The sequence below is a fragment of the Schistocerca piceifrons genome, chromosome 6, assembly GCF_021461385.2.
Source record: "Schistocerca piceifrons isolate TAMUIC-IGC-003096 chromosome 6, iqSchPice1.1, whole genome shotgun sequence".
NCBI classification, from domain to species: domain Eukaryota; kingdom Metazoa; phylum Arthropoda; class Insecta; order Orthoptera; family Acrididae; genus Schistocerca; species Schistocerca piceifrons.
Genome location: NC_060143.1, coordinates 55,958,800 through 55,979,155, shown reverse-complemented (window position 1 = coordinate 55,979,155; position 20,356 = coordinate 55,958,800).

The window sequence follows — 20,356 nt, the reverse complement described above, 5'->3', positions numbered from 1 at the left end:
CTCACGTGCCCCTCACAAATGAGGCGGGACGTTTAACGATATGAAAATATGATGGAATGCTAATACCATCTCATTTCTGGATATATCCCCAACGACTAAGAGACAAGGTATATAAAAAATTTTTAGAACGTTCTTTATCCTTTTGTCCATTTCCTGCTTCACACATGGTAACTACAGCAAATGATGCGTCTGGTAGGCAATGTATCGAACAACAGCTTTGTCCGCTGAGCACTAGGTGGGGGGGGGGGGGGGTGGGGGGTGGGGGGTGACGTGGGGTGGGAGGGGAATTTACTCTGTATACACTCAGCAACATTCGCTTGACCTCTCACTGCCACTGTGGCAGCTGATAGCGGGAAATGGCTGTGAGCTGTATGCCCACTACAGACGAAGATGAAAGATGGATGGAAGACACCCTTCAAGAATCTTGCTAATTTTGCTTGTTTAAATGAAGTTTGTCCTTCTCCCAATCGATTGCTACGAAAAATTAGTGTAAACTATCTGTGACACTGCACCAATGTGGGAAATTAGCATGTTACACAATATTCACACTTGTTCCATAGATCATGAATACAACATTTCGCAATGATGTGGGAAGTGTCAGTTTAACATAACATTTCTTTACACGGTATAATTATCATTTTTTTACGATTACTACTTTTTGCCTAAAAATTGAGTAGAAGAAGCTGTCATTCATAAATTCTTTTAATTTTTTAAAAGTACTGACTGACTATCTGTCAGACTTTTAATGTATTTGATAAATGACAAAAGATGTTTGTGGCAGCGTAATTCACCCCTTTCTGTGCGAGAGTCAGATTTAACCCAGAGTAGTGAAGATCATCTTTTCATCAAGTGTTGTAGCTGTGCATCGTGCTGTTATGTTTGATCTGGGATGCGTTGTTAATAACAAATTTCGAAACTGAATATATTTATTGTGAAGGTACTGTGAATATTTCTAATCCTTAAATAAATGTCCGCAAGGTGATCTTAAGAGCACTTCAACTATTATTCTGATTACACACTTCTGTGTAATGGATAATTTTTCTCTTAATCGTGAATTACCCCAAAATATGATGCCATATGAAATAAGTGAATGAAAATAGGCTTAGCTGGATAATTTTACTGAGACGTTTATTACCAAAATTTGAAATGATCCTAACAGCATAAGCAGTGTAATTCAAATGTTTCAGCAGATCACCAGGATGTTTCTTCCAATTCAATTCTCGCCAATGCATAGATCTGGAAATTTTGAATATTGTGCTTTAGCAACACTTCTATTCGGGAACTGTATATACTCTGTTCTCTTTAAGTTTAGTGAGAGTCTGTTTGCAGAGAACTTCTCAATAATTTTCTGAAAAATATTATTTACAATTTCCTCGTGTAGTTCTTGCTTATTAGGTACAGTTACTGTACTTATATCATCAGCAAAAAGGATTAGCTTTGCATCTTCATGAATAGAGAGTGCCATGTCATTAATAAGTATTAATAACAATAAAGGACACAAGACCCTGTGGTAAACTGTTCTTGATACTTCCTCAGCTAGAGGGCTCTGCTGATTTTTCCAAACTACCTGTACTATTAAATTCGTCCTTCTGCAATATTCTAGTGAAATACGAATTAAACCATTTGTGCATTGTCCATTCACACCACTATATTTAAGCTTATATGGAACAATTTCATGATCCACATACTCAAAAGCCTTTGAAAGATCGAAAGAAAAAAAAATACCAGTCATTGATGTTCGACTTTTAGATCATTTAATATTTTATCGGTGAAAGCATACATATTTTCTGTTGAAAAGCCTTTCTAGAAACCAAACTGGCGTTTAGTAAGTGCTTCATTTTTAGAAATACAGCTTGAATGCATTATTTTTACAAGAATTTTGGGTAAAGCGTGAGGAATGCCAAAATCAGGCATGCCCGCTCTGTCGTATGCGGCAAATCAAAACCTGCTGCACTGTGGAAAAAGCTGCGCAGTTTCAGTATAGGGAAGCGAAGATCTGACGCTGTTTATCAAGCGTCCGCAGAAGAATTAAACGATTTCTTCTCAACAGCTGTAAACTGCCACACAGTGACAAATTACCAGCCCCAAGATATCAATCTCTTGAGAGACAAGTTTTTCCTAAAACATGTCACTACCGGCACAGTACACAAGGTAATTGTGAGAATCTCTTCCGAGGCAGTAGGAAATGATGGGAGTGAGCATTGGCATGATTAAGAACGTCGTAGACACTGTTATTCCAGTTATCACAGACATCTTCAACCTGTCTCTTGTCAGTAGTACACATCCTATTGAGTGGAAACAAAGTTTAATTCAACCTATACCCAAGACTGACAACCCTAAGTCGTCAGGTGACTACAGGCCGATCAGCATACTACCTGCCCTAGAATACATCGTCCATGAACAGCTGACGGATTACCTCAAAACTCATAACATCCATGACAAATATCAGTCAGGCTTTAGAAAGCACCATAGTATAGCAACTGCATTAATCAAAGTAACTGATGACATTAAACATGCTATGGACAGACGTGAAGCTACCATCCTAACGCTGCTTGACTTTAGCAAGGCTTTTGATACAGTTGACTTTGATATATTACTAATTAAAATGAAACAGCTGAATTTCTCAAACAGTGCAATACACTGGTTCGACAGCTACCGCAAAAACAGAAGTCAACAAGTCATCTGTGGGTCGGAAAAGTCATCATGGAAAAACGTGCGCTCTGGAGTTCCCCAAGGCTCCGTCCTTGGTCCATTACTCTTCTCACTGTACATTAATGATATTTCTTCAGTGATTCACTCCTGCAACTACCATCTATATGCCGACGACATCCAACTGTACATAAGTGCAAGCTCCAAGAACATTGCTGACGCAGTAGCGAGTATGAACGCAGATCTTTGCTCTGTTTCTCGATGGGCACAGAACCTAGGTCTGAAACTAAACCCCAAGAAATCCCAGGTCATACTTATATCTCACCCAAAGTTAATCAGCCGGTATTTTCGTGAAACAGTCCCTTAAATACTCCTCAATGGTACCCATCTACCATAAAAAAAACAGTAAAAGGCCTTGGAATAATCTTGGATGAGCACCTAAACTAGGAAGAACAAACAGTCACAGCTTGCCGGAAATCGCTCTCCTCCCTACATGCAATTCAAAAATTTAGAAAAATATTTCCAACCAATGTTAAACAAAAATTAGTTCAAACAGTAGTCTTGCCTAATCTTTACTACTGTGATGAGTTCAACACTGCACAAATAGTGAAGATTCGAGATGCCTCGAGCTAGTGATGAATGCTTGCGTTAGATTCGTGTGCAATATGCGGTTGTATGATCATATCAATCCTTCATACTCCCAGCTAGGTTGGATACGCCCACATAAGGCACGCGATCTCCACACGATGTGCTTACTTCATCGATTTCTTAGCCACTGGTGCCCCCAATACTTATCTTCTCAAATTAAACACCTATCATCATTCCACAACCGCAATACCAGATCGGATACGTCTAGCATCCTGGCTGTACCTTTACATAACACAAAATCTTTCTCCGTGTCATTCTCCATCTCAGCCATACGACTATGGAACACGCTCCCCTGTGATCTGCGTCTTACGCAGAACCACTCAACATTCAAGAGGGACCTCAAAACTTACATATTAGGGACGGTATAGCCACCATTGTTGTGCCCCTCTCATCTCTTTCTTTCTCCTCTCCATCATGGCTTCGAACTTTACCATTCTATTTCTCTTCCTCTAACCTATCTACCTCTTCTATATCTCTTTCACCCCATTCTATCGTCTTATGTCTCTGCTCAATGTGAATAACTCACAAGCTGCAAGAACATAACGAGAAAATTCCCAACTAGCAATAGGACTGATATTCATAAAAGAAAAATATGTTTACTTTCATATACATAGTTATTATTATTATTATTATTATTATTATTATTATTATTATTCTTGATTGTTATAATTATTTTGATTGTTATAATTATCGTTGTACTACTGCTGTAATCTCAATTTACTTTTCTTTAACATTAATACTGTATAACACCTTATATGTCCTTGATGTTCTGTAGAAACTTAATGTTCAATCTGAGTATGCCTGGTTAGGTGTAAGAGAGGGCCTGAAGGCCCTAATCTTGCCAGGTAAAATAAATGCATAAATAAATAAATAAAGTAAATAGAGCTGTCAGAAGTGAGAAAGGGCGGTAGTTGTTAGCATCGGTGCCATACCCCTTTTGGCGTAATGGTTTAACAACAGTATGTTTAAGTGTATCGAAAAAAAATGTCAGACTTCAGTGAGCTATTACATATCTGTCTGAGAATACTACTTATCTGTTGGGAACAAGCTTTCAGTACTCTGTTGGAAGTGCCATCATTTCAACGTGAGTTTTTTATTTTCCCAATTTCATTAGGAGAGGTGGGTTGAACTTCAATTTTATTGAATTGCTAAGGTATTGCCTCTTCTATACATAACCAAGAATTTTCTAATGAGCAGCTGCATCAAATCTTCTCTACAATATTTAAAAATGATTATTAGAAACATTTCCTGTTTCTGACCTTTTGTTAACAAACTTTTAATTGAGTTTGATAGAAATAAGAAATAAAGTCTTCCTGTGCTCTTAGTTTCCCTGTTGCCTTCTTAACAATATTTCAAATTGTTTATTTTATTATCAGCGGTACTAATGTTTGGCGTAATGCACACAGTTCTGAAATTTTTAAGAACTTTTCTTAATAGAGTGTAGTAGATTTTATAATGTCTGTTTCTGGATCATTACTCCTAACTGTACGATCAATTACCCATTCTTGTTTACAGGACATTTTGATCCTTTTGGTAAGCCACGCCCTTTTAGATCGTTTCAAGCAATTGTGTTTTACCGTTTTCTTTGGGAAATTATTTTCAAATATAGTTACAAAGATATCTTGAAATACACTAAATTTTAAATTAGCATCTGGTTCCTTGTACACCTCACGCTAGTCTAACTGTTGCAAGCTTATCCTAAAATTTGCAGCTGTTACATCGTTAATCAGATGCACTATTTTGGAGGACTGTTCTGCAGTAATGTATTGAGCTCTACCATTTACTGTAACTAGCTGTACATCATGATCAGAAAGACCATTAACAGGAAAAGTTTTATCTGATTAATTTTATCTTGGTCTATAGGAACATTATCTTTCAGTGTGCTGGTTTCCTGTAGTTCTTGAATAAGAAAATCAATAGCTGACGTCAAATTGAAAGAACCAGGTAATACTTCAACGCCATTCTTTCTGTCACACACTTTCAAAAAATGTACAGTGAAATCACTACAATAGCTTGCTTCTCTTTGTGTGAGAGATAGCGCAATAAAGAACCCAAGTACTTCAGATATAGCTGAAAATGTCCCGGTGGGGACCAAAACACAGTTACAACTACAAAAGCAACATTCTTTAGTTTAAGCTCACAGCTACATGATTCTGTATGATGTCCTACATAATTTTTTTAGTTCCTAAATTTTTCATGTTCTGATAAATTTTAACTTATATGGTGACTCCTCTCTGCATGGTGGGTTTTTCATAGGTGTGACTATATGACAGGTATAGGACATCTGCTCTACCATCTGTTTGTAAATGTTTTAAACAGAGAAAAAGGTCGTCTGCTTTGTTTTTTAATCCTCCCATCTTCTGGTGCAATGTACTAACATTAGTTTTCACTGGATTTTCATGAGAATATCGTGATATAATAACACTATTTTTCACTGTATTTTTACGAGAATCTTGTGATATTTTAACATCTCTAATACCAGTCTGAGCTTCTCATTAAGCTTAATTTCATTCAATGTTGAATAACTGGAAACTGATCTTAGCCTAAAAAAGAAGTACTCCTGTGTGCTTCAGTGCCCCCCTCCCCCTTATAATCTGTCATCCCAGCCAATTTACCCATCTCTTTCCTACTGAGATGAAGTTCCGCCAACCAACAGTATCAACAGGAACCAAATACACGCCTGAAGTGGCTGATATAGCTTCATACCGTCCTTCCTGACAGAACTCTTCAATTGGGGACGATCATGCTGCATGAAGGCAGGAATCAACCCATCATTTGTATGGTTCGTTGCAGGTCACACTCAGGATTGTAGCCCTGCTCCCTATCAATATTGTTGCCTGCTCCACTCACTATCACAACATGATCCTGCTTTGCAAAACCCTTGCACAGTGATCCTGTATCCTCTGTCACTTGGTTAAGACATGCGCTGGGCTTTAAGAAACTTGTGATATGGTATCTGTCACCTAATTTTTCCTGTAAGATTTGGAGCACACCTCTCCCGTGGCTGCTGCCTAACAACAGAAATTTAATTATACTTTTTTTCAAATGGTTGGTTTCCTGCTGAACGTCTGTTGAGTATTAACTACACGAACATCTATTTGAGCCTCTTCCTTATTTAACTGAAGTAGCAAGGCAACTGTATTGTTTGTGCCAATGATAAAATTGTCACATACTGTACTCTTTCATGTCCCCAACCCTTGCTATAACTTCCCACATGCCTTCACTCCTCTCCCTCTTAATCTCTGAAGTTACTCCCTATCCAGTCCTGTCTTAAGTACTCTAATCTTACCTTCCTATATAGCTGTTTTCCTATCCGTTGAAAATACTTTGCAATACCATGTAAGGGGCCCATTTACTTCCCCAATTCCCGCGCCACTATACTCTCCCCTCAATGTTACTACCTGTCAGAACATCTGCATAGAACCCCAGAATTAACTTTCCTATAGTTGCTCAAACACTTCTCTCTCATGGTTGTTTAGAGTTTTTATAAAATTTATCTAGACAGCAACAGCAATATCCTATAAATTACAGATTGCAAGTTACTCAAGTTACATGGAACACTATTATATGTATATAATACTAATATTGTAACGTAATTCACTCTAAATAACTTTGAAACTCAAAACTTCTATAGCTGAAAAATTTGGCCTGATTCGCGTATCCGCGATATATACTTTACTTTTAAAAAGAAATAAAGTAAAGAACTTTAAACCTTCATTTATCCGAGTACATACGGCACTTCTGATTATATGTGTGACGAAAACAACCTAAATTCTTCACTTAATGCTTACGCAAAAGTCTTAAATTTGTATGAAAACCTTCGTCTAGATTAAGAAGTAACATTCTGTAAAGTTTTTTTTCGAGAAATACGTTGAAACAGTGAAACTTACAATAGATAAGATGAAATAACTCTAATAACTTCCTTGCAGTGTAATATGAACTTAAATGACGGTTGCTACAGAATTAGCTACTTATCTTCCCGAGCTCACTATGCAAGTGATTGCGTTCTGCGGCAGTCGTAGTTTAACGATACCTGCTTTTTAACGTTCCTACTTGAACTTTGTTTTATTTCCTGTCATTATTTACAAACCGACTAAAATCTTATAATGTGTGACCCCTCTAAGGCAGCCTGACAGTGATGTCATATTGCGTATGTCTTTTTAGTTGCAATATATTAATAATGCAATGACAAGTTCCTACCTCAGCACACATCTAGACAATGTCAAGTAATAATTTCCCAGACCACTGTCGGCTGTCAGTTGTTTAAACGCGATATATCAGTGTAATTTGTTTAAATAAAGTACTGTGGAACTTTTTATACATTTTGATACATTTAATGTCTCACATTTACGTTGTCCTTGATCACTATTTAGAAAAGTGGATATATGGGGTACTGGCAGTAAATCACAAAAAATTGCAACAGACTGCCTCAAAATGGTAATTAATTGCCACAAAATTGGATATACAGAAGTGGAAGGCAGTTACACATTTCAGAAAATGCCAATGAACAGTCAGGCCATCATTAATTTTTAGTAATTCAGCTGATAGGAAATGGCCCATCATTAATCACGTATTAACTATACAGTCGAAGTGTTTAGCATCAGTTTTTGGGTCTTAAATTATAGTAATTAATATGAGGGTGACATTGATAAATTATATCGATAAGGTAATTGGATAATAAATTATGGTTTATTGACTTAATTATTTATTCACATGACTCACATACAGTTAAAAAAAGGTATACAACATTAGTAAATGTATATAACGACAATACAGAAAACAAAACTACATATAAAAATAACTAAATGTCAATATGTAAGTTTCTAATCTATATCAGAGCTGTATCATCAGCTTTCATCAGATCGCTCCAACTCCCCTAATAGGAACGCAAGGGTTATTCACGTTTAATGTGTTTTACTGTATGTTCAGAGTGCCACAGTCACAAACCAGGGACTCAGTAGCACACCTTTTGTAAAGAGAGTCTGCGCATCGTCCATGCCCAGTTTGATCCATAATTTCTTGTCGACTTCTTTGCCAGCAGTATCGTAGTTATACTTTTGGAACCACTCACGCTCCTCAGGATTTTCGATAAATTGACAGTTCTGATCCCACAAGTCTCTCACTTCGATATTACGATATTACTGGCATCTGGCTGTTATGGTTGCCATAATGGCAGGTTCATGTATACCACTATATTTGGATATACACCATTTTTTAAACCAACAGGAAAGGAGGTGCGTGTTGGGGGGGGGGGGGAGGGGGGGAGGGATGAGCAGGGATGTTGAGGATTCAAGTGGAACCTTCAAAGGGTACTTACACAAATAAATGATAAATGTACTGACGATTTTGTTTACATAAATAATATCATCTGTACAAGGAGGTGAGTAGTAGTGATATACTCGAGTCCATTAGAAGAACAATGGACTCTTTCGATCCAGGGAAGGGGGAGGAGTCATGATTCAATGGTCCAGAAACTGCCCCGCTCTCCTACTGTGGTGGTCTCCACACACGATTAAAAAAAAAAAAAGAACAGGTTTCCATTCTCCTGTATCCTGTTATCGATCCAAATCTCAGTAAATGGTTCACAGTTCCACATCTATCAAAATTCTCTCACATTGTCGCCATGAAGCATAAATATAGGAATATTTGGGAACATTTTATGTGCAAAACACTATTTGGCACGTTTTCCTGATGATAACGGCAGTGCATGAGCTTATCATCTTTGAAAGGGAGTGGGATATACAAACCAGTTGCGGCGGATTCCATGCAGGCTTGTAGTGTTACCCACTTGAAGTAACGCCACAGAAGCTTCAGGTACAGAAAAAGACCCTGCTGTTACAGACCATCTGCTTAATGAAGGGCGAATTTAGAAGGTGCTACATTAACATACGCAAATGGAGGAAGGTAACCACCTTCAAACAATGTAAATTGATAAACATACGGCTATTGTCCGAACTTCGTACTGAATGATCAGACACAATCTACAAACCACTTATGACAGAATCATTTTGTAAATTATCCTTCCTACCTATATGCCCCACATATTACTATTACTTTACTTCTGTTGTTTTGGTTTCATTTGTCTTCCAGTTTTACTTTATATAATTGCATTTTAGTCTCATTACATACCTTACTTGCAGTATTATACTTGTTTAAGCAATATTATCTTTTTCAGTCATGCCTTTCAACATGTCATTAGTTTATTATGTTTTGATAAATTTATTTTGCTTCTCTGAACAATAGGAATTTGTCACGTTATTCATTAATTAAATTTTATCTAAGATACACAGACTTTATTCTGGGTACCGAAGTCTTAAATGAAGCGTGAGTAAGTGTTATATTTGACAACCAGTAGAGAGTCTCTTTGGATCTATATAGTTTAAAACCTTTGATCTTCGTACCTAATGATGATGTAAAAGATGAAAACTAGTTAGGTAAGTAATAAATACCGTAGGGTAGGATATTACACAAATGTCGTGTGTTTTTCATTTGTAGTGAATAAAATGTTTTGCCATTTACTACAGTCAGTTAACCTTACAGTACTACATCTGTAAGAAACTGCTGCGTGTTAACTGAGAACGGGAAGATATTCGAGACATCAGTTGTTAGACGCAGTGTACTGTAAAACAGTACGAGAGGTGAGATTTCTCTACAGAGTTACCACAGAGGAGGTTTTTCAATCATGCATAGAGAAAGTTAAACTTAAACGTATGGTAATCATCACGTATTTATTTGTCTTGAAGCATAATATCATAAAGATTTTGCAACAAATATGTGAGTTGAAATGGAATGTCGTTTACAGGTACAATCTGGACATCAGGACATGTATTTCATGTCCTTCCACTTGTAATTTCGTTCTCTCTGCTCTGTTTCCCCTCTACAATTTCATGGCACAACAACAGTCTGCATCGCTTTTAGCACATCGATTACAGTTCTCCCATTTAACGTACTTCATGAGCGTTTGATAACACCGTTACGGTGCTCAGGCGTTTGGTCTTCAGGGATATAAAATTTCTTGTGGCAGTATTTGTTACTGCAATGCTGTGGCTGCTGTCGTTACTTTGGTTAAAGTGAGGACATAAAACACTCGTAATTCATCCGTCGGATGAGGACGTGCAACTATGGGGTCGGCTACATATTTTCGTTAATAGCCCTTCTTCAGTTTACATCGCCGCTCAGCTACAACACATATACGGAGTGTAAAAGACTACGTGTACAATGTTCTAAAATGTTCAGGGGATAAATTCTTTTTATGTGACAAAAATGTCAAAGCTGTACAGCTTCCTTGCTAGGAGTCTATTAAGTTCTTGATGCTGGTGATACAGACGGTGTTCAAACTATAGTGTGATAAATAGTGTTTTAGAGATGTCGCTGGCCTCGTATGTATTTCTTTTTGGCTTTTTGGGGTAAGATTCAGAATTTGGTGTACGCGTCACCGACAGACGCTCCAGAAGAGCTGGTTAGCCTTTGGGTGCCGCTGCAATCATTATTCGCGAAGCACCTGGTGTTATACACCATTAGCATGAAGATGTGCATTAATGTGAACGGACGTCATTTTCAGAAATACCTCTCATACAATACGACAGTTTGAACACCCTCTTTGAACATCACTACTTTCGAGCCGTTTATGGACACCTTAACACGAAAACGATCCACTCGCGACATTCATAATGTACAGAAAAACGCTTAATCTGCTCTCAATACTCTAAAATTTTATATGCGTCGTTTTCCTACACCCTGTGTGTAAAACCCTTCGCGTCACTCGCTCATAGTACTGAATTTCACTAAAACTGCGATAGAAACGTAAATAATCTGGAAGAGAGAGAGTACCCTGCAACCACTGCCCCAGATTTCGACAGTATTTTCAGTCAGTTTAATTTTCCAGCTCAAAAGCCAAGGGGGAACTTACACCAGTGACTTCCTCATGGTTCACCTTCCATCTGAATGAATGATTAGAGGGCAAGGTGAAAATTTTTCAGCCATTCACAGATGCTGTTGATCCGAATAAAATTCCGTAGTTTAGTTTTATGTCCAAAATATTAATTTAATTCTGTTGTTTTGGTTCCACTTGTCTTTTAGTTTTACTTTTCATAATTACGTCTTAGTCTCATCATGTGTCTAACGCAATAGAAACTCACTCGAAGTGGTAGAAGGTTTGTAAACGCTCCGATTTATCATTTTCAGCTTTAATAACGGGAGGTTCAATTTAAACATGCTCATAGTTTTACGGCAACGACCTTGCTACAGTGGATACACCGGATCCCGTCAGACCACCAAAGTTAAGCACTGTCGGGCGTGGCCGGCACTTGGATGGGTGACCCTCCGGGCCGCCATGCGCTGTTGCCTTTTTTCGGGGTGCACTCAGCCTCGTGATTCCAACTGAGGAGCTACTCGACCGAATAGTAGCGGCTCCGATCAAAGAAAACCATAACGACTGGGAGTGCGGTGTGCTCACCACACGCCCCTCCTATCCGCATCCTCAGCTGAGGATGACACGGCGGTCGGATGGACCCGATGGACCACTTCTGGCCTGAAGACGGAGTGCATAGTTTTCTGGAACGACCCAAAGTGCTACTAAAGTTCCAGGTAAATTTGGTAATCGTTACCCAAGAATAAGTCAACTGTGCACATGATCGGAAGAATAGTATTATTTATACAACTTTTTCAAGCATTCGAGGTGTATGTCCTCCTTTTTAGATAAATGTTTTGGGCAATATTCCCGTCATAAATTTCATTATTTGGAGTGGATTATTAACAAGAGAAATTCAAAGTTGTAGCAGATTTAAAGGCCCTCTATGTTTCATTTTCACCTGTCAAAAAATGAGCGATTCAGTTTAAATGTTGTCTTAGTTTTGTTCTGGGACGACCCAAAGCTGCTCTTGCAGTTCAGTTTAAAATTGGATCATTAAAGGTGTATGGAATAGCTGAAGCAATACATACCACGAGATAAGTGCTGGACATCTTTAATGAGAAATCTCTACAAAACGGATTCTGTGTTGGACGATGTCAAAAAGCAAATGAAAACAATTTTCTCGTCTAATTATGCGCCCAATAAAAGAGATAAGTAAACGTAGGAATTAACGGTTACGATAAATAATATTTGTCATAAACCGAACGGATATGGTGCATGCCACTCATAATCAGTCATTACTACTTCATTCATCGGTTAAGGGATGCTATTTTCCACCATGGTTTTTACTGAAAACTTCTTAGTTACTGAGTACGATCTTTTAATATTTATTAAAATTTCCACCGTTTTTAAAGGACTTAGTGTACGATCTGGGCCCATTTACTGCATTTGACGGTATGCCACTTCACGCCAGAACTGAAACTGCGGATGTAAGCCGGCTTGGCAGGAAACCTACGACCAATCTGTTCAGAAAAGAAAAAAAAATCCTTTTTATTAGTAGGAAAACAGTCGTTGGAAATAGCCGTGAAAGTTCTGCTGGACAAACGAAAATACCGACGTCAAAAGACGCATGGTTTGGGAAAAAGAGGGGCACAAACGGTGACTCAAATAGGAACTGTGTCATTTGAAGTTGGAGTTGTTTAAACGAACACCCCAACTTTTGAGTTTATTCCATATTATGAAATTATTGACTGGAGGGTATTACGGGTTTAATACATGCACACATGGCCTGCCAAGAAAGCGAAGCATCATTAACACATGATCGGATCATAATGTAACTTCGCGCACGTGGAGACCATCGACGGGTTTGTAAATGATTAGAGCTACGATACTCTATAACAGGTAGAGAAGGAAGCGTTAGTGTTGTTCGTCTTTAGCGTTGTTACCAGACTTGGTAAAGGTCTTATTAGCGTATATAAGGGGCGTGAACAGCGTCATATGTTGAATGGTCACTGTGAAACTCATGGAGATGTGGCATACGCTCGTGGAACAGCGTTACCAGCCACTGACAAAGTTTGAAAGGTGCCTCATGGTGGGTCACCATTTGAAATACGGGCCGAACAGTGCGATATCCAGATTTGTGGGGCATTCGGATGAGACAGTGGCCAGTGTTGGACCGCTTGGGAATGTGTGGCCAGGCATACTATCGTGGTTCCCGTAGACCACGTCTGACCGCCACAACAGTGGATCCAATTGTTGTGCACCAAGCTCATCGTAACGTATTTATACTTGCGTTTCTCATACGAGAACGGCTCCACGCAAAGTTCTGTGTCACCACGCACGACTGGCCGGAGATTAACAGCAGCCGGACTAGAGAACTACTGTCCCATGCACAGAATGCCGTTAACACAGCTGCGTCTGGAGCGGTGCCGTGACCGAGAAACGTGGACTGCTGATGAATGACGTCACATTGTGTTTGGCGATGAATTTAGGTTGTGCACTACCTCGGATAACCTTCGTCGGTAACCTGGAGAGAGGTGCCATTCGTCTAATGTTTGAAGAGGCACAGCAGTGTTACTCCTGTCGTTCTAGAATAGGGAGTCATCGCCTAAGACCTCAGATCACGCATCTGATGGTACAGTGCTGCGTCATACACGATCTTCGCCCCTATTCGTTTTCGCTTAAGTGACAATGTCTTGGTGCCATTTCTTAACAGTGAAATGGTAGTCCAAACATGCCGTGTACCTCTATGAACACTCTGGCCAACAAAATCCACAGACTGTCACCAACACAACAAGTGTGGGACCAGCTCGGACGCCGGTTCTAGGCGCTACAGTCTGGAACAGCGCGACCGCTACGGTCGCAGGTTCGAATCCTGCCTCCGGCACGGATGTGAGTGATGTCCTTCGGTTTGTTTGGTTTAAGTAGTTCTAAGTTCTAGGGGACTGATGACCTCAGATGCTAAGTCCCATAAGCTTAGAGCCATTTGAAACAATTGAACTAACACTGCAAGGTTAATGTAAGCGCGAGATAAGCCACGACAAATGTGAAATGCTGGAATGTCAATAACCGGTGTAACCGCCAGAATGTTGAATACAAGCACGCAAATGTGCATACACAGTGTTAAGGTGCCGGAAGCCAGTTTGTGGCGTGGAGTTCTACGTTTGTTGCCCTTGGTCGGTTAATGCTTGGTTATGGATGACACTGGAGTTGTCGGCTGATTATGTCCCACTTGTGCTCGATTGGAGACGGATCTGGAATCGAGCAGGCCACATAATCATGGTGACACTATAGAGCATATTGGACTACAATAGAGGTATCTGAGCGACCGTTATCCTGTTGGAAAACAACCCCTCGAATGATGTTCATGAGCGGCGGCACAAGAGATCCAATCACCAGACTGACATACAAATTTGCAATCAGGGTGCGTACTCCTGCTGTCACACGAAATCGCACCCCAGGCCTTAACTCCTGGTCCATTTCCAGTGTTCCTTGCATGCAGACAGGTTGTTTGCAGGCCATCTACTAGCCTCTTTCGAAGCAACACATGGTCATCACTTACACCGTGGCAGAGCCAGCTTTCGTCAGGAAATACGACTTCCACTCTGTCCTCCAGTGATGTGCCACTTTGTTCTGTGTGGCTTTGTACACAACAGTAAGGAGAGGTGGGCTACAAGGTAGTGCGACTCCTGTCGTCACTTTTTCAACCCCACCGCTTCGCGCCGTCGTGTGGTGTAAAGAAAAGAGGTGAGGTGTGTTTTGGGCACAACTGTGATAGCTCTAAGCACTATGGCACACATCTGAGGTCATCAGCCCCTATAACGTAGAACTACTTAAGCCTAACTAACCTAAGGACATCACACACATTCATGCCCGAGGCAGGAATAGAACCTGCGACCATAGCGGTCGCACGGTGCCAGATTGAAGCGCCTAGAACTGCTCGGCCACACCGACCGGCCACAGACATAAATATCTAGCGAGCAGGATAACACAGTAAACAGAAGATATATTCAGCTTCTATTTCTATCGTACAAAGACTTGTTACGCCGGGCTCGGTGGCCGAGCGGTTCTAGACGCTTCAGTCCGGAACCGCGCAACTGCTACGGTCGCAGGTTCGAATCCTGCCTCCGGCACGGATGTGTGTGATGTCCTTAGGTTAGTTAGGTTTAAGTAGTTCTAGGTTCTAGGGGCTGATGACCTCAGATGTTAAGTCCCATAGTGCTCAGAGCCATTTGAACCAAAGACTCGTTACAAATAACGTAGCAAGAAGTACAGTCCAGCTCATACAGTAGCAACAAGGCTGAGGGTCCGCAAACAAAACGATTAACGGTGGTGTCAGAGCTGCGACTAAGGAGCATCAGCGTAGCATCAGGTAGGAAGGAGGCTCCCAGTGTAAGTGGGCTGCCTGGTTGTCCTATATAGCGGCGGCAGAAGGTGCTCGTGGCACCGAGACGCTGAAGGCATGGCCAAGCGGGTGTGCTCCATTGGGTCCGTGAATCCCGCACGACCACTCTCCGCGTCTGACGACAACTTGGAACTCCATTGCCAACTTCACAGCACTTCTGGGGTGATATCAATGTATGGTACCACAAGCATGGTGCTGGTTTCGGGTCAGTGAAATGCACTCTACAGGGCGATTGGCTAGCAGCTGTCCTTGAAGTAACCAGTTTGTAACAGTTAATTGTATCACTTCGGTTCCAACTGCTAATGAAGCTGTTGCTGCATACGCAGTATGATGCACCATAGCCATACACTGGTCTTCCGCCGGTCTCAGTGGCTGAGAGGTTCTAGGCGCTACAGTCTGGAGCATTGTGTTTGGCGATGAATTGAGGTTGTGCACTACCTCGTATAACCTTCGTCGGTGAATATGGCGGTAACCTGGAGAGAGGTGCCATTCGTCTAATGTTTGGAGAGGCACAGCAGTGTTACTCCTGTCGTTCTAGAATAGGGAGCCATCGCTTAAGACCTCAGATCATGCACAGTAGTGATTGAGGGATCACCTGGTGGTGCAGTGCTGCGTCATACACGATCTTCGCCCATATTCGTTTTCGCTTAAGTGACAATGTCTTGGTGCCATTTCTTAACAGTGAAATGCTAGTCCAAACATGCCGTGTACCTCTATGAACACTCTGGCCAACAAAATCCACAGACTGTCACCAACACAACACATGTGGGACCAGCTCGGACGCCGGTTCTAGGCGCTACGTCTGGAACCGCGCGACCGCTACGATCGCAGGTTCGAATCCTGCCTCGGGCGTGGATGTGTGTGATATCCTTAGGTTAGTTAGGTTTAAGTAGTTCTAAGTTCTAGGGGACTGATGACCTCAGAGTTTGAGTCCCATAGCGCTCAGAGCCATTTTGAAGGTCTTCCCTCTCGGTAGTGCCACGTGACTCTCCTGAATTCTGTCTTCTTGCGACCATACACCCTCATGACCATCGCTGCCAACAATCACATACAGTGTCCACATTGCTGGAAACTCTCTCTGCAGTATCGCAGAAAAATATCCAGCTTCTCGTAGCCCTACTACGCGACCTCGTTCAAACTCAACGAGGTGTCGATAATGGCGTCTTTGCCGCTTTAGATGCATTCTTGATTAACATCAACTAACCACCTTCAGAGGTAACTAACGCTCGGGATCGTTACAGTATTATGTATTTAAAGCAAACCTGGTATGTGTAACTAGCGCCACTCTTATGCGACTGGTGCGAAATTTCAATAGATATCATTTCTCCAATGTAGAAACAATCGTAGCAACTTTAGTTTACATCGCACAATTCCTTCTTGGTCTTGAGATATTTTTCCGTCAGAGTACTTTGACGGTAGGGAACAACAAATGGGAATACTGAGACAGTATCCTCCCAAACAAACGTAAAGCAGTTAATGCCGTTACTTTCTCAGATACAATACATAGTTTCAATTTTTGTGAAGACAACTCCTTAGGGATGGCGAAATTTTGTTGGTATTGAAAATCAGCATAATTGAAGCATAGGAATCCTTTGAGGTCAATGACATCGAAATTTTAATTTGTAGATGACATATTCACCATTAATTTTATATTGTACCAAACAACATGTAATGATAGGGAGATACATTATGCATAATTTTTGTGGATCATTATTCCATTTCGTTTCACTGCGTTAAATGTAAACCATAGTGGAATTTGAAAGATGCCTGGCACATCGATATACCGAAGAGACAATGTTACTAAGTAGGGCACGACAGTGTCTGGTTACCCAACCGTTCTGAGTAGCCTCTCTGAAGCTGTGGCAATGAACCACTGAAGCTGCCTACATAAAACAGTATCTCTGTCTCTAGACAGTTGACTTTCTGTGGGTGCCAAGGTATTAAATAGCACCAAACATCAGCAGCCGGTGTGATTGTCCTTGTTGGACTACAAGAAACAGGGGCCTTCTTGCAGTAGTTCACCTGAGTGATGAGGGGTGAAATGGTCACCTTGGAGAGAGTAGCGATCCAGTGTTTAAGAAGTAGAAATGAAAACTGTCCTTGATAACACATTTCGTTATTAAATTATTTAATTCAATTATCGTTTCCGATCATTATAATCACTACGAGATTCATGTCTGCAAAAGGGTAACGAGATACCTAAAATTAAATAAAGACGTCTGGGATCAAATAATGTTTAATTTCTATGATGCTGGTTTGACGAGCTAAACAGTTTACAATATTTTGTCGCTAGTCGCAACAATTAAATGTGTCAGAACTACGGTGGTAAATTGTATCTACAGCGGCATAGAGACCACAGACACATTTGTACGACCGTAAAGGTATTATTTGATACAATGGCGGTAGTATTGTTAGGTTCCTAATGTCACCCGGAAGAGGGAGAGAGAGAGAGAAAGAGAGAGAGAGAGAGAGAGAGAGGGAGAGGGAGAGGGAGAGAGAGAGAGAGAGCAAGAAAGGGTGCGTGTGCGCGTGCACTGAGAACAGTTAGTGGTGATGTGATAGATACAAGTAATTATGATATACTTATGCAGATGGTCTACGGATGAGTAAACAACTAGTTAATTATCTAAATCTACAGCCGTCTACCATCACTAGACATAATCGCTCGCCCTCAGTTTTCATGTTGGGTTTCCATATTCGTATATGCGTCGCGGTATTTTGTGTTGTGTTCCTTTTCCCTACTATTGTGCCATAACCAATATTTGTCTATAGTAACAGCATTGGACGTATTATTTGTCTATAGTAACAGTAACAGACATAATCTCTGTCCCTTTCCCGCAAATTTTCCTCTTGAAATTCTATATTCGAATATGCGTCATGATTTCTTGTGTGTAGTCTTACTTTTCCCTACTATTAGTGCCTTAACCAATATTTTTCTATAGTAACAGCACTTTTGCAGTATATTTCAATGCTTTCTAATTTACCGAATGTCTGAAACTTCATGATCGTTCACTGATGTGTCCCTGTTGTTGTTGTTGTGGTCTTCAATCCTGAGACTGGTTTGATGCAGCTCTCCATGCTACTATATCCTGTGCAAGCTTCTTCATCTCCCAGTACCTACTGCAACCTACATCCTTCTGAATCTGTTTAGTGTATTCACCTCTTGGTCTCCCTCCACGATTTTTACCCTCCACGCTGCCCTCCAATGCTAAATTGGTGATCCCTTGATGCCGCAGAACATGTCCTACCAACCGATCCCTTCTTCTGGTCGAGTTGTGCCACAAACTTCTCTTCTCCCCAATCCTTTCAATACTTCCTCATTAGTTATGTGATCTACCCATCTAATCTTTAGCATTCTTCTGTAGCACCACATTTCGAAAGCTTCTATTCTCTTCTTGTCCAAACTATTTATCGTCCATGTTTCACTTCCATACATGGCTACACTCCATACAAATACTTTCAGAAACGACTTCCTGACACTTAAATCTATACTCGATGTTAACAAATTTCTCTTCTTCAGAAACGCTTTCCTTGCCATTGCCAATCTACATTTTATATCCTCTCTACTTCGACCATCATCAGTTATTTAGCTCCCCAAATAGTAAAACTCCATTTCTACTTTAAGTGTCTCATTTCCTAATCTAATTCCCTCAGCATCACCCGACTTAATTCGACTACATTCCATTATCCTCTTTTTGCTTTTGTTGATGTTCATCTTATATCCTCCTTTCAAGACACTGTCCATTCCGTTCAACTGCTCTTCCAAGTCCCTTGCTGTCTCTGACAGAATTACAATGTCATCGGCGAACTTCAAAATTTTTATTTCTTCTCCATGGATTTTAATACCTACTCCGAATTTTTCTTTTGTTTCCTTTACTGCTTGCTCAATATACAGATTGAACAACATCGGGGAGAGGCTACAACCCTGTCTTACTCCCTTCCCAACCACTGCTTCCCTTTCATGACCCTCGACTGCCATCTGGTTTCTGTACAAATTGTAAATAGCCTTTCGCTCCCTGTATTTTACCCCTGGCACCTTTAGAATTTGAAAGAGAGTATTCCAGTCAACATTGTCAAAAGCTTTCTCTAAGTCTACAAATGCTAGAAACGTAGGTTTACCTTTCCTTAATCTTTCTTCTAAGATAAGTCGTAAGGTCAGTATTGCCTCACGTGTTCCAGTGTTTCTACGGAATCCAAACTGATCTTCCCCGAGGTTGGCTTCCACTAGTTTTTCCATTCGTCTGTAAAGAATTCGTGTTAGTATTTTGCAGCTGTGACTTATTAAACTGATAGTTCGGTAATTTTCACACCTGTCAACACCTGCTTTCTTTGGGATTGGAATTATTATATTCTTCTTGAAGTCTGAGAGTATTTCGCCTGTTTCATACATCTTGCTCACCAGATGGTACAGTTTTGTCAGGACTGGCTCTCCCAGGGCCGACAGAAGTTCCAATGGAATGTTGTCTACTCCGGGGGCCTTGTTTCGACTCTGGTCTTTCAGTGCTCTGTCAAACTCTTCACGCAGTATCGTATCTCCCATTTCATCTTCATCTACATCCTCTTCCATTTCCATAATATTGTCCTCAAGTACATCCCCCTTGTATAGACCCTCTATATACTCCTTCCTCCTTTCTGCTTTCCCTTCTTTGCTTGGAACTGGGTTTCCATCTGAGCTCTTGATATTCATACAAGTCGTTCTCTTATCTCCAAAGGTCTCTTTAATTTTCCTGTAGGCAGTATCTATCCTACCCCTAGTGAGATAAGCCTCTACATCCTTACATTTGTCCTCTAGCCATCCCTGCTTA